General features: G+C 38.5%; 1 non-coding gene across 1 annotated transcript; it reads left to right on the top strand.

Annotated features, from left to right (window-relative positions):
• Window positions 1-1104: 1104 nt before the first annotated feature.
• On the top strand, window positions 1105-1211 carry LOC142170017 (small nucleolar RNA R71). Its single transcript, XR_012699636.1, has one exon. It is a non-coding gene; the product is annotated as a small nucleolar RNA R71 (small nucleolar RNA).
• Window positions 1212-11382: the final 10171 nt, after the last annotated feature.

Consider the following 11382-nt stretch of genomic DNA (forward strand, 5'->3'; position numbering starts at 1 on the left):
AGAAGTCGCTTCCTTCCTGTGACTTTAGTTAGATCCTGCTCAGGCACTTTTTCTAATGCCTTCTCTTTTACTTTCTCTGTCTCCTTTGCAATGTCTTTCTCTTTGATTAGTTCCTCCTGAGCTGGTTGCACTCTTACTTCTATTAGCTCAGTTGACTCATCTACCTTAACTGGTACTGGCACGAGTATCCCAATTGGTCAGATTTTGCGAGCAGTTTCTTGCTCTAGATAAAGATCACTACCGTTTCTCAGACTCATCGCCATAAGATGCTTCGCTCCCTGCTCTTTTGGATTGACATGTGTGTCCGCGGGTACGTACCTTGAAGATGATTATTCAGAGCCATAGATATCTGCCCCAATTGAATCTCAATGCCTTTTATCGCTGAGTCATGTGCTTTAACCTTCTATTGTATTTTTTCCAGTGGACCCAATCAGTTGTTGCAGTATTCCTTTAATTTCAGACAACCCATCATCTTGTCTCACTATCTGTTATTGTTGAGGTTGTTGAAAAGCTAGCTACTGATTTTGTTGATTGTATCTATGTTTCCTATGATAAGGCACGACTTGACTTTGTGGTCGGATAACTCCAAGATTGTTGTTGTTATTGTACTGCTATTGTGCTGGTCTATACTGCTGATTCTGCTGCCCCCAGTTCTGACCACCTTGCCTTTGGCCTCCATAGTTGCCCACATAGTTCATATTCTCTTGATAGTTTTGATTTTCACTTTCATATTCACCACTCCACGAGCACACATATGGTTAGTTAATTCATGGTATGCATAAGCCTCCATTGGCCATGTCAACTATGTACACCTGATTTTGGCCCGACTCAACAATCTTGTTTGTTAGGATACTTAGTTGCATCATCATAGTAGCCATATTCTCAGTGATGAAGTTGTTTGGTTCTAGAGCTACTGAGTGAACTACAGGAATGATTGTAAAGTCTCTTGTCATCCATTTTGAGTTTTGAGCCATTTTATCAAGTAAGACCTTACATTCTCTGAATGATTTTTTCAAAAATGCTCCACCTGTTGAAGCATCAACATTGGCCTTCAAGCTATCGTCCAATCCCATGTAGAATCTTTGACCCAACATCTGATCAGGAATGCCATGGTGTGGACACTTGACCAGCATCCCCTTGAATGTCTCCCACATTTCTTGAAGTGTTTCAGCTGGTTTCTGCCTGAAGCTCAATATCTTATCAACTTGCTTGGCAGTCTTATTGGGTGGGAGAATTTGTTCAAAATCCACTTGACTAATTCATCCCAGGTAGTGATGGAGATTATGGGGAGCGAATTGAGCTAAGTCTGAGCCTCTCCCATCACTGAGAATGGAAATAACAACAATCTTATTGCTTCCGGTGTTACATTCGGTTGATTTTGCATAACACAAATCGACAAGAAATGTTACAGATGTTGTTGTGGATCTTTAATGTAAGACCCCGAGAACAATCCCTTGTTCTGCATCAAATGTAGCATGTCGTTTGTAATTTGAAATGATTTCGCTTGTATTGGAAGGACAACAATTGCGGTTGCCAGGTTTTCGGCGGTGGGTTGTTCCAATCATACGAGGTTTCTTCTGGCACAAGAGGTGCCACACCCTGATTGTTCGGGTTATTCACATTGTTTTGGTTGTCTATTACGTCACCCATGTCTAGTTCGATTCGTTCTGTTGCGTTCTGTTGTCGTTTGTCTTTCTTGTTTGCTCGATTTATTGTCTTGAAAGCTTTCTCAGGGTCTGGTAATGCTTCGTACAATTCACCAGTTCCGGAGGTGTTGCTAGGCATGTGCCTGTAACACACAAGACTATAATGTTAGCCTTTCAATATAATGAATTTCAAGTCGAGAAAGCTGACTAAACTAAGAATTCTAACAATTCTTTTAGCCGTAATTAATAACACCGTTAATTTCCTAGCAACAACGCCAAAATTTCATCACGCCCACCTATGCCTCCTAAGAGGTCTAGCGGTGGTTGCAAATATAATTCGGTTTATAAGTCTGAAGTCGAATTTCACAGAGAATTAACCTACTAATTACAACCACTAGTTTCGCACGAATTCAAGTAGTCAACCTTTAGAAATATTAAATAAGGATTTGAATGTTTACTAACTAAGAGAAAAGTAATTAAAATGCAGTAATTTATAACTAATAGAGCAATTGAAAAAGTCTAGGGTTATGATTTTTCCTATTGTCGGCATCCTCACCGCTACGTTTCCTATAAATTTGCCTAAGTATTCTCTACCGATCGTGAGTACTTTGGGTGTCGTAATTCTCTTTCAAGTAACTACCATAATTTACTAGATGTATTCTTACGAACTACGCTAGCAGGCACTAATTCACCGCTCACTAAGATCGCACCAAGGTTTTGCTATTCCTAATCCCACCTTTAAACATGTCGTATTGATTCCTCACATACGTTAGGAGTGATGTTGTTCAACAACTACCTAAATATGTACCATTTTTCAAGCAATACACACTAAATAGGCACAGTAATTGAGAGCTATTCAATCAACCACAATGTAAACGTAGTTGAACAAGTAGAGAAAAATCAAAGGCAAATCTATATTAAACGTAGTAGAAAATTATCCTCCAATAGGTTCCATCAAACCCTATATTAGAAAGTATAGCTACTAATAAATATATCAACAATCATCATGATATCCATAGACATTAAACTACAAAGTAAAGAGATAAACGGAGGGAAAAGTCATTTGATTCTTGCTTCACGGTGCTCTGTAGCCTTTTTCTTCTCCAAAATAGTGTCCAACCCTTTCTCAACTCGTTTGGGGAGTATTTATATGTTAGGGTCGAAATCCCTCAGTCCAAATTCGGATTGGAGTCTTTTAACCCCGCGGCATTTAATTATCGGGCTATAGACCTCGCGAGGCCAGGCTTATAGTGCGGTCAAGCTGGCTATAGAGTTGGCTTTACTTGGTCTGTAGCACAGTAAGGCAGGTTATAGAGCTGGCTTTACTTGGTCTGTGGCACGGTTTGGATATTTGATGCTTTTGTGCTCTTTTCTTGCATTTTTGTCCTCTTTTTGTGCAACTTTCATTCGACTCTTTCTTCCGATGCTCCTACACATAAACAATATAATTTAGCTCAAATGTCGCATAATTAATCATTAAACCAATAAAATATTGGGCGAGTAATGTACTAAAAGTATAGCATTTTGGCCGAACATCAGATATTCTTTTTTTTGGGTAAGGAGTCCTTATCTCCCTTAATGGCCCTGGCCAACGCAAATCTGGATTAATTGAATCAACGGTTTCCGAAATGCTAAATGACTAAATCAAAAAGAAAACAAAAATTTAAGGAAACATCAAACAACATAAGAAAATCTATGTATTAATTATATTCTGAAGTGCTGAACATATGTGTTTGTGTTGATGCTATACTACTACACCAGTTGCTATATCATTTTTCTGTAATTATATAAACAATACAGTTTATTTTATTTGTACGACTTCACTTCAAGTACGTGATGGCCAACTGTAATATGTATAAATATAAAAATTGTAGAAGGCATTGATTCTGCTATTTGATATGAGGCATATAGTTTGATCGAAAAACAATAAATAATAATTGTTTGACAGATTCCATTTTAATCTTATCTGTTATTTATGGACTATGGTAATGTCATGTTGAGAATCAATTCTCATGATTTAGCACAATAACTGGAGTCGTCTTCACAAATTAAAGGCTTTGGAACACACATGAATTATCATCAGGAGGCAATGCAAATCTCAAGTCTGCTAAAAAAGGGTAATATGGTTTCAATTATTGTGCTTTTGTGGTAGTTCAATGTCCCCAATTCCAAAATCTATAGTTTTATTGTCAATTGTTGTTGCCAAACTGTCCAATAATGAGATGCGTTACAACAATAGATTGATTAGTTGCTTTATTGTGAGAACGAATTAAAGTAATGGTATGTTACTAGTAATAATTTTCATAATATTCTTACAACTCATATACCTTTGTGAGTTGTGGCTAAGAAAAGTTCAGGAAAAAGCGAACTAAAGTTATTCCAAACGGCTTAATGAAGTGATTAGCATGTAATCATAGAATTATTAAACTTGAGGTGGACGTATTCTCCAATTTTGTCTTGAGATAACCTTTTACCTTTTCTAGTAATCAGACATCACACAAAATAGGGAGCAAAACGGTCCAGCACAGATTACTCCATTATGTTTGAAAAATAGGGTTGATGAAGCGTTTACCAGGCCTACTATTCAACTTAATGGAGCAATTTGTACTGGAGTTGATCAACTCCCCCACAAAATACATACTAATATAACGGTAAATATTTATTTGCACACTAGGGAATATGCCGCGCTTCGCGCGGTTATAAATGATACACATATATTTAGAAATAATTTTATAAATTTAGTTTATATATATGTGCACGCGCGCATGCGCATATAATTAAACAGTTAATCATACGAATAAATATTTTAGTGAAAATAAATAAAAATAAAAAAAAAGTTCACTTACACTTATATGATCTGCCGGGAGGTTAATACATGATTCTTTCTCTCTTTATTCCTTTGACTCCCCTCTGGGATCTGCTCTAGTTAGGGGTGGGCATAAAATCCGAAAAATCGAATTCCGAATCGAACCGAATTAATTTGGTATTTCGGTATCGGCTTTTTTGGTATTTTGATATATTGGTATACTTCGGTACAGAAATTACGGTACTTCAGTATTTCGGTACGGTATTCTTGATATTTTGTTATACCGAAATAGTGAAATATTTAAGTCAAAGACCAACTCTATTTCTATTTTCTAGCCCAACAAGCCTAAGCCCAACACCCCAAGCCTCCTACTTCCCTAATCCCTTAGCGCCTAGGGGCCTCTTTAAGCTCAGAGACAGACTTACGGGCAGTAGCTTCTTCAAGAGTAAAAGAATTGAGCGTGAGGCATGAGTGCACCAGCAAATGATCAGTTGGCTCTGTCGTGACTCGTGTAAGTCATAGAACTGTTCTTAAAAAATGGTTTCAGCATCTGCAACTTGTAACATGTTCATACATGAAAATGTAGGATAAGTGTCAAACTCTTTGACTGGGTTAATCTTTTAGCCGGGAACATTTGTCTACTTGACCCTAATGTCTAATTTGATTGGGAAATTGTATAATGCAGCTTTTTCTCTCCGCTTCATTCAGCTTTTGCAACTGCGCAGAAAACATCATATTAGAGTTGGGGGAGTCTTTTGTAATTGGAGCAATTCAAAAGTCCCCTCCTAAATTTTAATTATATTATCATATGGGTGTCGGCTAAGTGATTCACGTTTTTTACTCTATGTAATTATGAAGATTCTATTTTCTAAGTTTGCCTATGAATCTTGGGAGATTTGAAAGCTTTTGGTATGATACTGAAATCGTACCGAACCAAATAAGAAAATATCGAACCGTATCGAACTATTTTGGTACGGTATTTGGTATGCATAATTGATATATCGAAAACCAAAGTATCGAACCGTAATTATTAAATACCGTACCGAAGTACCGAACGCCCACCCCTACTATTAAGTTCTAATTTTTTCATTATCACCCTCTTTCCTAATGCTATTTTCCTATACAGTCAAAACTCTCTATAACAATCTCGTTTGATCCAAAAATTGTTAGTTGCTATAGTGAAGTATTGTTATAGAGGACATATATTATAACATAATATAATATTTAGTGAATGGTTATTATATAGGGATGTTTTAGAGATCTCTCACCATATTATAACATCCACTTTCTTCTCTCAATTCTCTATAAAATTTCAAAAGTTTTGTTTTATTTCTATTTTAATATATCCCGAAATAAGCTTATACATAGGAAACAATAACTCAATAAATTAAGAGAAATAATAAGAAACATAGCAATACAAGTTTCTTCTACCCGCTTACAACTGGTTTACATTTTTCCCTTTTTCTTTGATACCATTGAATGAAATTTTTTATTATGTTACCTATCAAGCATCAAGATTCTAGAGTTCAAGACTTTTAATTATTTCAATGATTCTGAAACACTCAAAACTAACAAAAAAAACTTAGCTTTTGTAGTCACATAAGAAGAAAGGAGCATCAAGAATATCTAACTTCAAAACTTTTAACTATTTCAAAGACTGAAGCACTCTCAAATCCAAAAAACTCAGTTATTATAGTAAAAAATAAATAAATCTAAAGATAAAAAGTTTAATATTAAAAATTTGAAGTAACACCACAACCTCACAAAAAACTAAGCTTTTGTAGTCGTATAAGAAGAAGAAGAAGACACATGATCCACACAAACTGAAGGATCGGAGTCCTTTTATTCTTGCTTCATCACCGTTTCAAATCAAAAATAATGTTGTTATTATATAATAGAACCGCAGAGGGCTAACCAACCTCTTGCAGCAAAAAGAATTTCCATGCATATATACCTTTTTTCCCCCTTACACTAGGAAATAAAAGTGAGAGGGTACAGAGCATTATCTGCAATTACTTTAAAGAAATGGAAGGAGAATTCTTTAAAATCTACGATGAGCATGACATGAGATTGGAATGAAAAACTTTGTGACAACATAAGCAAATCTCCTTTTTAAGCATGCCTCAAAGCAAATAACTGGAATTATAACTAAATTCTTATAAGCAGAAGTGCATAATATATAATTCGTACTTTACAGTGAAATTAAGATATGACATCAACTTCTACTAAGATATCCTCTGTTGGGAACAAAGGGTTCAACCTTGCTTAAACATCATGTGGCTGGAAAAGACATAGAAAGAATAAGATGTTAGATGAGATGACATTTTGACTTAGGAATCAATAACATGATCCGTTTAATTTCTCACCTTTCTTTCTCTTCTTCTTTTGTTTTTGTATTGCATTTGTTTCAAGTTTTTTTTCTCTTGCATTTGTTCATTGTTGCAACTTTCCTATAACGTAGAGAGGTGTCCTTTCAAAGTGCTGCGTTACTATTATTGAGTGTTGCAACCGTTACACTTGTCATGACCCAAATTCTACTAAAGGCCGTGATGGCGCTTAACACCGCCGTCAGGCAAGACAACAGTGATTTATCAACTTAATTACTCATTTTAGTAGTTTGAAATCATAATTTTCATTAATTAAATAGTATGAAATAGAATTTACAGGGTGAATGGTAATATTTACACGAACTATAATGATGAACAATCTGTGGGAACCCCAAAAACCCGGTGTCACAAGTGCATGAGCATCAACTAAGAAATATAATAAAATACAATATTTGTGTGGAATACAAATTAGATAGGAGAATATAAATAACTCTCATAGAGACTCTGCAGGTTGCGGATCGTAACATGAAATGCAGCTCACGGTAAAGTCCCTGCAATAGCCGCGCCTCTGCGCCAAAAAAGACCACCAGATATATATGTACGTGCACAATAATTACAGCAAGTGTAGCATGAGTGAGTAAATCAACGCATACTCATTAAGTATCTAGCCTAACCCCAAAGAAGTAGTGACGAGGGATCGACATCGACACTTACTAGTGATCCAATAAGACAGATACAGTAGAAGTAAACGGATGTGAATCGGAGTAAATAAACGAAATATTAAGTATAAATACGTGGTACAATTCTCTTCTCAGCAATAACTCAAGCTCTCAGCTAGTAGTTACCTCCTCAATTGGAGTATATATATAATAGACCTCACCAAATAGGTCGTCACAGTTCAAATAAGGAAAACTCTTAGATATACTGGCTTCTTGTCAATTATGACGCACGATTTCATAAGAGTATTTTATAGAAATATCGAGGCGTACAGCTCAATCCCATCATAATATGTGCACTACCGAGGGTCGAACGGCACGAACTATAGATACATCTATTATATTGTCGAGGCGAACAACCCGCTCCCATGAGAGTGTGATACATAATCCTGTCGAGACGAACGGCCCGAACGGCCCGATCCCATCATAATGTGCACACTGCCGAGGGTCAAACGGCACGAACCATAGATGTATCTATTATACTGCCGAGGCGAACGGTCCGATCCCATTAGAATAAAAAGCTTCAATGGGTCATTAACCTCATTCATGAATAAACGTGCGAGTTATGAACTTTAAGGAAAACTTTTGGATGAGAATGCATAGCGCGACGAAAATTCGTAAGAGGAGTACAATTATTCCGCTGCTAATCATGAAGCCCATCAAATCTCTACAAATAGCAAGTCTATCACTCTACGCAATTCTAGTCTGAAGTCGTAATGTAAGGTAAAGGAATTTGATAGGCAAGGGACAGCTCAAATAGTACAGTTATAGCATGGCGGGAACCTAAGTCTACCCGAACATAACATGAATATGGTTATGTATGGACTCTCGTCACCTCGTGCGTACGTAACCCCTGCAACAAGTAGCACATATCAAATACATCACCCAGGGGTAGTTTTCCCCTCATAAAGTTAGACAGGAGACTTACCTAGTCTCCGAAGTTCCATAACAGGCTCCAACACCTCCCAAACACCTCAAATCGATGCCCGTCTCTCCAAAACTAGTCAACCAAATATTCCAATCCCTAAATATATACTCTATTACCCATAATTAATCAATTTATAACAATTTCCAACTCCGGTCGAAAAGTTCATAAAGTCAACCCTCGAGCTCACTTGCCCGAATTCCGAAACTTTTCGAATATAATTATTACCCATACCACCACGAACTCGAATACATAATTTATTCCTAATTCCATGTCCAATTTTGTTGTCAAAATCCAAAAATACCAAATTCTAGGTTTTTCTACCAAAATCACACAATTTCCATAATGTTTCATGTATATACAAGCCCACACTCGTATATTTAACTCACAACTTGTAGAAATTACTTACCTTATGATTGATGATGAAAATGACGTTCCAAATCACTCCAAGGCCGGCTCCCATGGAAGAAATGAAATGAAAATGAGCCAAACCCTAGCACTTAAGCAAGCCCTCTGCCCAGCGATCATCGCAGATCGCACCTGCGGCCACTTGACCGCTTCTGCGGTTTTGTAGGTGCGGCTAAAATTCTGCTTCTGTAGTCCCCCTTTAGCCCTCCAGCCTTCGCATCTGCACACCAGACTCCGCTTCTACGGAGTCGCACCTGCGACCAGGTATATACTTCTGCAGAAACAACGAACTCACTCCCCCTTGCACATGCGTACCTCTTTCCCGCATCTGCTATCTCGCAGGTGCGGCACAAACCTCGCACCTATGCACCCAACCATCCTCACTTCCTACCGCTTCTGCGACCCCCCGGCCACTTTTGCGGTCTCGTAGGTGCGACACCAACCTCGCACCTGCGCATCCAAAAATCCTCACTCCCTACCGTTTCTGCAACCCCTGGGTCCCTTCTGTGGTCTCGCACCTGCGGCCATAACCTAGTAGGGGCGATCGCACCAGAAGCCTTAAGCTTCAGCAGTTTCCTCCAAGTTCAAACTCGATCCGCTTACAATCCGATTCGCATCCGAGGCCCCCGGGACCCCGTCCAAACATACCAACACATCCCACAATACGATAAGGGCTTAGTCGAAACCTCGAATCACGTCAAGCAACATCAAAATTACAAATCGATGGCCAAAACCTTTCGTCTAACTTTCCAACCTTCTAATTTCGTTGAACGCGTCTGAATTACACTTAAACACCCCAGAATGACTCCAAACCTTACGTGCAAGTCACAAATCATGATACGAACCTATTCCATGTCTCGAAACTCCAAACGGATATCGATAACATAAATATCCACTTCAAACCAAACTTATAAAATTCTAAAACTTTCAAAAATGCCAGCTTTCCATAATAAGCACTGAATTGCTCCCGGATGATCCGATACTCAACCCGAACATAAGCCCAAGTCCGAAATCATCATACGAACCTATCGTAACCTTTAATTTCTGATTCCAAGGTCGTTTACTCAAAAGTCAAAACCTTAGCCAATTCTTCCAACTTAAAACTTTCGAAATTAGAATTTTCTTTCCAAATCAACTCCGAACTTCCTGAAGTTCAATTCCGACCATACGTACAAATCATAATACCTAAAGTAAAGCTACTCAAGACCTCAAACCGCCAAACGACGTGCTAGAGCTCAAAACGACTGGTCAGGTCGTTACATTCTCCCCCACTTAAGCATAGGTTCGTCCTCAAACGTGCTACGAACTGTTCCGGAGTTGTCCGAAATCACTGTTTAACACCTTGCGCACCTACCTGTGACACCACAACCCATATGAGCACGTTAGCTCGAGCCATACGAAGATCCTTTCTATAACCTTAGCTAACAAGCTTCAAAACCAAATTCCAACATCTAGAATTTTCCACGGGGCCCGATCCTAACATACGAGCACCACATCAATCACCAGAGACTGTACCCAACATGACCATGCTCCTCCGCTAAAATCACACCATCCACCACATAATTCGCTTGACCATAACAACATCCTTTGACAACTATAGCTGCATTTTCATGATTCTGATGCCCATAACACACCTCATGACACATATAAGTCCTATTCCATCTCTCGCAATATTGCCACGACGGTACAGATGCGTAGAAACTAATAACCACCTGCCGAATCAATAAATTATGGAGTCTTTCTTCCTGACAAGGACCATTACCTCATTGTGAACTGAATAACGATATTTGATCTTTAATATACCCTACATAACTCTGATCGCATTGATTCTAGGTCCAATAATCGCATCTCACCCAGTACAAGCTGCTCAGGAAATAAGTCATCTCAAACACTGACCCAGATCTCATCAACGCGCCGACAAGCTACAACTTGAATATGACACATAAGAGGGAATGAACTTTGGAAAGGAACTATCCAGCCCGTGTAACGAATAAAACGACCGAAGAGATGCTATGAACCTTTCTCAGATAATGAGAAACAAATACACAAAAATAAGTATAAGGGACCGTACTCCACATCTCACTGTTGGGGCATGCAACCCGATCCACACATGATACCGTTGCGGCATGCAACACGATCCAAACATGATACTGTTACGGCGTGCAACCCGATCCAAACAACGTACCTGGACGGTGTGCCACCCGATCCACTCATAACAATAAATAAGGACATACCCATCAAGCCATAATGCGTCTACCTACGGAATACATAATATCATCCATAAGCACGCCAAGTGCAAAAATACAACTCTAGGGAGACGGATAATGCAACACGACACAAAAGCCAAGCACAACTAAGATGCGATAAATGACCTGCATCTCGAGAGCCATCCTGCTCATATAACACCACAAGCTACACGGGACCTCAACACATGTGCGAATAATCAAGCCGTCTCAATCCGGAACAACTCCCACAGTTCACAACCAAAGGAATAGAGCGCCTCCCAGGCATAAACTCTCACATTAACGATAGTACCATAATCTCCATGCTTGGT

Source organism: Nicotiana tabacum, chromosome 15 (genome assembly GCF_000715075.1).
Source record: "Nicotiana tabacum cultivar K326 chromosome 15, ASM71507v2, whole genome shotgun sequence".
NCBI lineage: Eukaryota > Viridiplantae > Streptophyta > Magnoliopsida > Solanales > Solanaceae > Nicotiana > Nicotiana tabacum.